The sequence below is a fragment of the Myotis nattereri genome, assembly GCF_964212035.1.
Source record: "Myotis nattereri genome assembly, chromosome: 3".
Taxonomy (NCBI): Eukaryota; Metazoa; Chordata; class Mammalia; order Chiroptera; family Vespertilionidae; genus Myotis; species Myotis nattereri.
Window position 1 is genome coordinate 216478701 of NC_138077.1, and position 9531 is coordinate 216488231.

The 9531-nt window shown below is 50.4% G+C and overlaps 1 pseudogene across 1 annotated transcript; it reads right to left on the bottom strand.

The window, feature by feature from the left end:
* Positions 1-186: 186 nt before the first annotated feature.
* Positions 187-9082, bottom strand: LOC308515635 (histone-lysine N-methyltransferase PRDM7-like; annotated as a pseudogene). Its single transcript has 8 exons — positions 8908-9082; positions 8217-8318; positions 7746-8017; positions 7261-7328; positions 5962-6155; positions 3281-3496; positions 1002-1141; positions 187-220 (listed from the first exon to the last, which is right to left on the bottom strand). The product of its transcript is annotated as a histone-lysine N-methyltransferase PRDM7-like (transcript).
* Positions 9083-9531: the final 449 nt, after the last annotated feature.

Consider the following 9531-nt stretch of genomic DNA (forward strand, 5'->3'; position numbering starts at 1 on the left):
GCCCTGGAGGCAGCAGGTGTCCCCGGGACAGGACAGGGACTCAGCTCCAGCAGCTGCCAGGTGTGGGGGGGTGCACACTCCCAGCTCCCTGTTCACGGGGCCCTGAGACCCTGTGAGCAAGGCTGAGGCAAAAGTGTGTTTTTGTGACTTTGGTCTGGGAGCCGCACGCCATTTGCACAGCACAGGTCAGCCCTGCTGTGAAGGAGGGACCTTCATGGGCCTGGGAGACAGAGGTGGAGTGGGGGCCACCATGGGGCAGATGGCCACACTGGAGAGGTGGGGGGGAGTGAGCAGCACCTGGTGCTGTGGGGTCCCCTCCCCACTGTATCTCAGTCCCAGCTTCTCACCCAGCGACACCAGGATCTGCCCTCCCCTGCCCATCGCGGAGGCCACAGAACATGGACAGTTCACGGTGTTTTCTCTGGGGTTGGGGGTGGGGGCTGCACAGGGAGGGAAAACAAAACTGAAGACACACACCTTCCTTCCTTAAAAAGCATGAAAAAGAGAAAAGAATAATGGATAATTATTATTGAAATCCCCTAGTTCATGTAGACTCTTCACAAGCCTGGTCACGGCAAGGGAAGGGTCTTTTCTTTTTGTTTTTATTGATTTCCAAGAGGACGGGAGAGGGAGAGAGAAACATCAATGAGAGAATCATTGATGATCTGCCTCCTGCAGGCCCCGCACTGGGGATCAAGCGCACAACCCGGGCCTCTGCCCTGACCAGGAATTGAACCCTGACCTCCTGGTTCATAGGTCGATGCTCAAGCACTGAGCCACGCCAGCCGCCGGGAGAGGGAAGGCCATGGTCCCAGGTCGTGGGTTTGGTGCCCCCTTCAGGAGCTCTCCTCCAGGAACAGGTGCTGTGCTGGTCCCTCAGGCTGAGGGGTGACGGGCCCTCACCGCGTGTGCCCGCTCCCTGCATTGATGTCCGCTCTGTTGTAAGGAAAGCGGGGCCTCTGGTTGCTGTGGCCCCGTCGCCTCCCCAGGCAGACGCTTACCTGCTCCCTGGAGCCTCGTCGGACTCCCACCCGTGGGCCCACGAGGGTCGGTGCTCCTGGCCTCGGTGGACGTTGCCTGTGAACCAGTGGCCAGGAATGACCGACACGGCCTGCCTGCTCTGCTCACGCGGGTCCATGGCCTATCAGACTCCCCGTAAGAAACGTGCAGTTAAGGATTTCAGACGGGTCAGGGGAGGGTTAGACCCGCGGACCCATGTACAAGGCCAGGCACCAGGAGCTGCTGCGAGGTGGGCGTCGCACACACTGTGAGGTGAGGTGCACCCAGCAGCTCTCAGCAGGGTGGCGAGGGCCTGTGTCCTGGTCACTCGCAGTGCTGCCTGCCCAGGCTCAGTGGGAAGGGGTGGCCGGGGGGAGGCGCATGCCTGACCCCACGCCTCCTGCTCAGGCAGCCGAGTCCACGCAGAACAGTGGGGCTGCTCGAGCTCTGAACTGGCTCCCGGGCCCCACACCCTCTGCCTCCCTTGTCCACCTCAAGGCCTGGCAGACGCTGTTCACCGAGAGACACGCGTGCTAGCCACCCTGAGCCAGAGGCGCCAGTGTTGACCCAACCTTGAATGACACTCCAAAGGCTGGGTCACCCTCCCGCTTCATAGATTGTAAAGAGGCAGAGACGTTGGGGGTCTTGTCTTAGGTCACACTGTTGTGAGGGCAGAGCTGAGACTCAAACCCTTGTGGACAGACATGCTGTGCCCCAGGCGAGATGCCAACGCTACACAGGCAGCAAGAAGGGTGAGGGCGACCAGTGCCCAGACTGAGGCAGCACAGGTGCGTGCAGGGGTGCACACACGCACGCACAAATACACACACATGCACACACACACGCGCCCTCCCTGGCTTTCACCTCTGAGGCTACAGCGGTCGGAGGAATCAGGGGAGGAGCCAGGAGAAGCCAAGGGGCTGGTGGGGGCGATTCCCGTTCCTGGTGAGTCTGTCTCAATCCCTCTCCCTGGCAGGAACCTCACTGGACTGACGCCAGATTCCGCCTTCCCGGGTTCAGGTCTGTGGCTGAGGGTTCTCTGAGGCCCGCCTGGAACTCTGCTTTCAGTGATAAGAGGGATGAGGCATGTCGGCTTCAGGTTTGTCTGGACACAAACTTTATTAAAACAAGGCCAAAAACATCATGAGGGACGTTGGTGTTGACATCCCAATAGCACTTAAGGAACTGTTTGTCTATTGCCTCTCCTCATAAAAGTGGAGGATGTTTGACAAGTTACTTCTGTACTAATTACACTCTTGGGGAGGGAAAGGGGCCAGCAGGCTTCCTCTGAAGCCCCCTCAGAGCTGGGGTATGAGGTATGTGGTGCCTACACTTGACCTGTGGCTGCTGAGGTGCGATTTAGGGCTATTGACTTACTCACCCTCCCTGCAAACACCAGGCTTCTCTCCTGAGTGTGTCCTCTGGTGTCTGATGAGATTGGACTTATCTGTAAAGCCTCGCCCACACTCCCTGCACACATAGGGCTTCTCCCCTGAGTGTGTCCTCTGGTGTGTGATGAGATTGAACTTCGTTGTAAAGCCTCGCCCACACTCCCTGCACACATAGGGCTTCTCCCCTGAGTGTGTCCTCTGGTGTGTGATGAGATTGGACTTATCTGTAAAGCCTCGCCCACACTCCCTGCACACATAGGGCTTCTCCCCTGAGTGTGTCCTCTGGTGTGTGATGAGATTGGACTTATCTGTAAAGCCTCGCCCACACTCCCTGCACACATAGGGCTGCTCCCCTGAGTGTGTCCTCTGGTGTCTGATGAGATGTGACATCTGTGTAAAGCCTCGCCCACACTCCCTGCACACATAGGGCTTCTCCCCTGAGTGTGTCCTCTGGTGTGTGTTGATATGTGACTTACGTGTAAAGCCTCGCCCACACTCCCTGCATACATAGGGCTTCTCCCCTGAGTGTGTCCTCTGGTGTCTGATGAGATGTGACTTATGTGTAAAGCCTCGACCACACTCCCTGCACACATAGGGCTTCTCCCCTGAGTGTGTCCTCTGGTGTGTGTCGATATGTGACTTATCATTGAAGCCTTGCCCACACCCTCCATACTTGATTGTTACAGTTTTTGACATTCTTACTCCCACAGATAATTTGCCAGTGTTCTTTGGATTCACGTCCTGGCCTGTGCTGGGCTCTTCCTCCATTATTCTCTCATGCTCACTGGAGCTCCCTGCTTGTCCGTTGGGAGGCTTGAAAGAGGCCCTTGAAGTTCCCCTGTGCCTGATCATTTTAAACAAAGGTTTGGACGTTCCTTTGACCTCTTGACCTTCAGCTTTGTCATTCCAGCCATGTGGACCAGTCTGTTGCTGCTGCTGCTGATTCTGACGCTCTGGGCCGGGTTCCTCTGACTGGAGGTGTTTTCCTGCAGATGCTCCTGGCAGAATCTCAGAGGGGTGATTGCGTTTCACATGTTGGCTGAGGAATGTCTGACTGGAGAAGGCCACAGAGCAGGAGGGACATGGGTGGATCTCTGGCTTTGGTTCTGCTGAAGGAGAAAGTTTTGGTCAGGGCAGGTGTGGGCAAGGCTGCCTGTGCCGTACGCTCTGTCTCCTGGGAAGACCCGTCCCCGGAATCATTCTGTGTTGACAGTGCAAGCTCTGCCTCCCACAAAGTGTTCCTTCACAGTCTACTTTTCTTCTTCTTTGTCTGCACTACTCTTCTTCAGAAATCCAGAGACCCCATATCAAAAGTCTTTTCTACAGCCCTGGCCAGTGTGGATCAGTGGATAGAGACCCAGCCTGTGGACTGAAAGGTCCTGGGTTCGATTCCCATCAAGGACATGTGCCTTGGTTGCAGGCTTCTCCCCGGCCTGGGCCCTGGTCAGGGCGTGTGTAGGAGGCAGCCAGTTGATGTGTTTCTCTCACATCGATATTTCTCTCTGTCTTTCCCTCCCTCTTCCATTCTCTCTAAAAATCAATGGAAAAATATCCTTGGGTGAGGATTGAAAAGAAAAAAGGTCTTACAGACCAAGGACCATCAGAAGCCATTTCACTCCTTACATGGGTTGGAATATAGTGACCTTTCCATATACATGTATCTTCTAAGTCATGTTAAAGAGAAAACCACAGGCCTGGCCAGGTAGCTCAGTGGTTGAGCATCAACCCATGAACCAGGACGTCACCAGTTTGATTCCTGGTCAGGGCACATGCCCAGGTTTTGTGCTCTATCCCAGCAGGAGGCAACTGATCCATGTTGATATTTCTATCTCTCTCTTCGTTTCCCTTCCTCTCTCTCTCAAATCACTAAAAATAGTTAAAAATAGAGAAACCATAGGCCCCAACTAGCAATTGCTTCTCTCTCAGTTTTCCACAAATCATAAAATGGAAATATGTCTTTCCTCTCATAGTATTCCTACTTGATTTCTTTCAGTGTTAGCCTACTTCAAATACACTACAAAGTCCTGTTTCAAAATATCTCCCCAACCATGCCCTAGCCATTTTGGCTCAGTAGATAGAGCGTTGCCTTGGGGACTCCAGGGTCCTGGGTTCGATTCTAGTCAAGGGCACGTACCTTGGTTGCAAGCTCAATCCCCAGCCCTGGTTGGGGTGTGTGTGGGAGACAAGCTATTGATGTCTTTCTCTCTCTGTCTCTCTACCTCCCTTCTACTCTCTCTTAAAAAAAATCATTGGAAAAATATCCTCTGGTGAGGATTAATAACAACAACAAAAATATTTCCCCAACCCTGCTTCTTACACTCCTGACTCCCGTCCCTCCCCAGCCAGTCCGCCTTCCTCTCTCACTTGGAGTTGAAATAATCTCGGAGGGGATTCCCCACTGAAGTTTATTTTCCAAAAAAATTCACAAAGCATAATTTTAGAACATGCCACTCTGCAGCTGAAAACTGCCCAATTGTCCCGTCTCACTCAAGGAAGTCCCCAGTATCTCAGCTTGGATCATAGGCGCTGTATTTCCAGGCTGCTAGGCATCTGTCCAACCTCCGTTCTCACCCTCTGTACCGAGGCTGAGACGGGAGTAGCCCTCAGCCAGCTCAACACCCCACCTCTTTCCTTCCCTGCACCAGCCGCTCCCTCTGCCTGGGACCCTGTGCCACAGCTTTTGTAAATGTTATCTCCTGAGAAAGCCCTTCCATGACCTTCAGAATCCGACACACCCACCCTCCCCTCACACTGATCCCTAGGCACTTGTCCTGGGCCCATTTTCTCCGAAGCGCTAATCACTGTGTAATATTAAGCACATGCACATGTGTCTGCTGGGGCTTCCCTCCTTCACCAGCCAGCTGCTCAGGAGCAGTGATTCTGACATCGTGTTAATCTGTATTTCCGGCTCACGGAAAACCTATGTGGCACCGAGTAGGAATTCACATGACAAGTCACTGAAATAATGAATGAATGCATGTTAACACACACATTTCATTTAGAAATATGGAGTAAATGAAGAAGAAACAGCTAAAAGTGTTTAACACCCCCCCCCCCAAACAATCACCTAGGTGAGAGAGCTGGTAAGTGCCTAAAAACTTCTTTTTTTGCCTCTAACCCTTTCAGCACTATATGAGGCTGTGCATTTTGTGCATGAAGTATTTTTAAAAATGGAACACAAATTGGCCCTGGCCAGTGTGGCTCAGTTGGTTGAGCATTGTCCCGTTCACCCAGAGGTAGCCAGTTTGATTCCTGGTCAGGGCACATGTCTGGGTGGTGGACTTGATCCCCAGTAGGGGGCATGCAGGAGGCAGCAGATTGATATTTCTCTCCCTCTCCGTTTGTCTCTGTCTCTAAAACCAATAAAAGCATATTTTTAAAAATTAGAACAAAAATAAAAATATTAAAATTGTTCCTAAGAATCAAAGACCTATGTGATGAGCCATCCATTTCTGAAGCATCTGATTTGAAGCTTTGCTGACTCTAGAGTGGATTTTACTCTACTTGAGAGTTGGAGCATGAAAACTTCTAAGAATTCTTTCTTTCCATGTTGAAGAAGAGTGGTGCCCACCTCTCCCGGCCACAAGCTCTGTCTTCCACTTGCTGCCCCACTTGATGCCCAGCTCTTGGCCATACTCTTCTCCATACCAGACCAGCAGCTCACAGCCCGTCCTCACGACCCGGCAGGTTCGGTAGAAAATCTGCCTGTGATATTGAAAGGCCACCAGGTTCTGCTCTTCGTCATCCCGGGCGCAGTTCACGTACCTGGCGTTGAGGCAGATGAAAGGAAAGAAAACCACAGGCGATGAGCTTCCACTACCTATCATATCGTGTCCAGCTCCTCACTGACGCGTAAGGCCCTCAGCACTGATGGCACCCACCCCCATGCTCCTGGGGAAACTTCTGTTCAATGTCCGAGCCTCTGTCACAAGGTCATGTGAATTCCTGTCTCTAAGTCCTGCTCACAGTGCTCATCCTGCCTAATGTCATTCCCAAAGCCTCATTCCAGACTTCCCCATCAAACCCGGTGTCCTCTAGCTTCTCTAAGCTCTAAATCAGGTTCTCTGTCACACCGCAGAACTCAGGGCTTGATCTAGCACTCTGCTTCCGATCAGCTCACATCATTCAACACTCAGCCCAAGTCTACCTTCTCTTCAAAGGCCTTTCTCGAGTCTCCCCACACTTTATTGAAGGCATCATTCAGTTGCCTCCCCCAGGTTCCCTCAGAAACGTGGAGGTCTCTCTGTGTTAGAAAAATAACACAGAACAATAGTAGTTTATTCATAATCTGTCTCCCCTGATACAAGAGAGCCCCTCAGGAAAGGGCCATGAGCACTATTACTCTGCCGGCTCCAGCACCCAGTTGTAGTTAGAACTGAGGCTGGGATGATGTGCTGCCCTCACAGGTTTAGACTATCCTTGGATTAAGGCTATCTGGGCACTGGGCACTTACTGAAAAATAGGAAAACTATAGTTAAATATTAATGAAATAAAATTTTTCATGTCCATCTGCAGTAAGTCCTCCCTAGGGTCATGGATTGTGTGATCTGTGTAAGTAATGAATTCCTTCCTCTAACTTGAACATAGTAGGTCTTTAACTAATGTCCGTTAGATAAATCACAGAGCAATCCAGGGTCCTCAAGGTTTTCCCAGTCAGTGCCCAAACTGGAGACTTGTATTTTGAGGACATATGCTGTACTTTTACCACCTCTTTTCCTAAATGTCTCTTGATGTTCAAGATCACTGTATGGAGAAAAAAGGGGAACAGAGGACTGAGGGAGACCATTAGGGAGGCATGATGGGAAGGACAGACATGTGGGTTGTGAGGCATGAGTGTCCCCTCTGGCACCTAGAAGCCTAGTGACCTTACCTCATCCAGTTGGCCTGAGATGTATCCTTTCCGTCCACATACTCATAGCAGTTTCTCCCTTTGGTGATCTGCATTTCAGGAAAAGAGGTTAAAGTCCGTGTGTGTGTGTGTGTGTGTGTGTGTGTGTGTGTGTGTGTGTATAATAGGAAAATTACTTTACTCTATTGTCATCAAATCTCTTTCAGCCTGCATGGTGATTCAACTGCCAATGGTGATCACAGGATATTTTTCTTACTCATCATCTACACGTCAGAGTCGATTTGTCCACTAAGCAGGAGCCCCACAAGGGAGGAGTCTGTACCACTTTGCTCCCATTTACCCTCTGATCCTTAGAGAGGAGCTCCATGTTCATGCAAAGTCCGCCCAGTACACAGAGCTAACTAACCATATGGTCCCCATCCATGTCCTAGCATGTAGAAGGTGGGGCCAACCAAGCCACAGGAGGGACGGGAAGCCAGAGGACAGGGAAGAGGTAAAGTTCTCACCAGCCATGAGTAGCCGCTGTTGGCTGTGGCTTCATCTTCTGTGATCTGACCCTCATAAGGGCCAAAGTGCAGGCCCACCGGCAGATCGCATTCCTCATTCCACACTCCAAGCCCAGCCTCAGGGATGCCTGATGGTCCGATTCTCAACCCAGGGGGCAGAGTGAGGGCTGAGCGGTTGGCATGCCCCTTGTCCACGGCACTGTCTTTTACAAACGTAGGAGGCCCGTGCACAGCACAGCTGTCAATGAAGAAGTTCTGACACTTCTCACAATCTGGAGGCAAGAGCAACAGGGATTAGTCAGGGTGCAGTGCATGTTCCTGCACACGAAGAGCTTCAGAAAGAGCTCCCATCAGTGAGCCTCAATCCTATATTCCCGGTCACGAGAGGAAGGGAATGATTTGGGCACCCAAAGACCAGGTGAAATTATTGCATCAAGGACATAACATGCTCCTTGGTGAGGGTGAGCTTACAGAGGTAGTCATCGTCCTGGGGCTCGCTGATCTCTTGGTAGACATGGCCCTTTCTCTCTCGTAGGCTATACATCTTCACTTCGATCTCCTTTCTCCTGAGGTCTACATGAGAGAAGAGCTGGTGAACGAAGGGGGTCTGGAACATGAGTCCCTGTCTTGTCAGAAAACACACAATGTCTTCCCATCAAATGATCACCTGTTCTTTATAGTATCTGGTATTTTCCTCCATTAACTAAAAGACTAGTACGCCACACTGACTACCGATGGCTGATTCAAATTTAGTTTCTAGATGATCCCATTATCAGGTTCAACCTTCCAAGCTTTGGTCATTCATAAAGTATGTATTGAGGGCACATTATGTGTTAGGCACTGAGTAAAGATCTGGGCACACAACACCAAGAGAATATGGTTGCTATTATCACAGATGGATTTATTGGACAACTTGCATGTGTCAATTGTTTGAGATTTAATGTAATGCTTTCAAACTATATGTGTCCCATGTTTCCTTATGTTCACTATATACATTAGCATTCAGGAGCTCAGAGAGTTTGTAAGATTAGCTCAAAGCTTCAGTGCTAACTCCAGTTTCAAATCCAGGCCTGTTGAAAGTCCACCCCACATACCTAGGCTATACTGACCAGCCTTTCTAGAGGAATTAGTGGAACTGAAATCTCCAAATTATTGAACTTACCCAATTTTGATCTAGGGTGCTGTCCGGAGGTACTTGCTTCTCCAGGAGGGGGCACTGGTTTCTGGGTCTGCTCTGAGCCACTTGTGGTCAACAAATTTGCTGTTCCTGACAATTCCTTCAAACTGGACTCATTACTTAATGGCGCCCTGGACTTTGCCTTCAGTGTGAAAGTCATATATTAAAAGGTAGCATACATTTATTTAATTATGTAGGGTTTATGATATACATGACTTTAATGAACACTTCAACAACTCTTGGAAATACCTGGGAAGTATGAATATTAGAGGAAAAAGAAATGGCCAATGTGGGTTTTGAATCGAAGACTAGAACCCATGCCTTAAGGCCCTTTCTTTTATAGAACATTGAGAATGAAGGATACTGGGAAGAGAATAAGACATAGTTGGGCCCTAACCAGTGTAGTTCAGTTGATAGAGTGTCGGCCTGCAGACTGAAGGGTCCTGAGTTCAATTCTCGTCAAGCGCGAGTTCCTTGGTTGCAGGATCCTCCTCCCTGGCCTGGACCTTGGTCTGGGCTTATGCAGGAGGCCACCAGTCATTATGTGTGTCTCTCACATTGGTATTTCTCTCTTTCTCTCCCTCTTTTTTCTATTCCCCCTAAAAATCA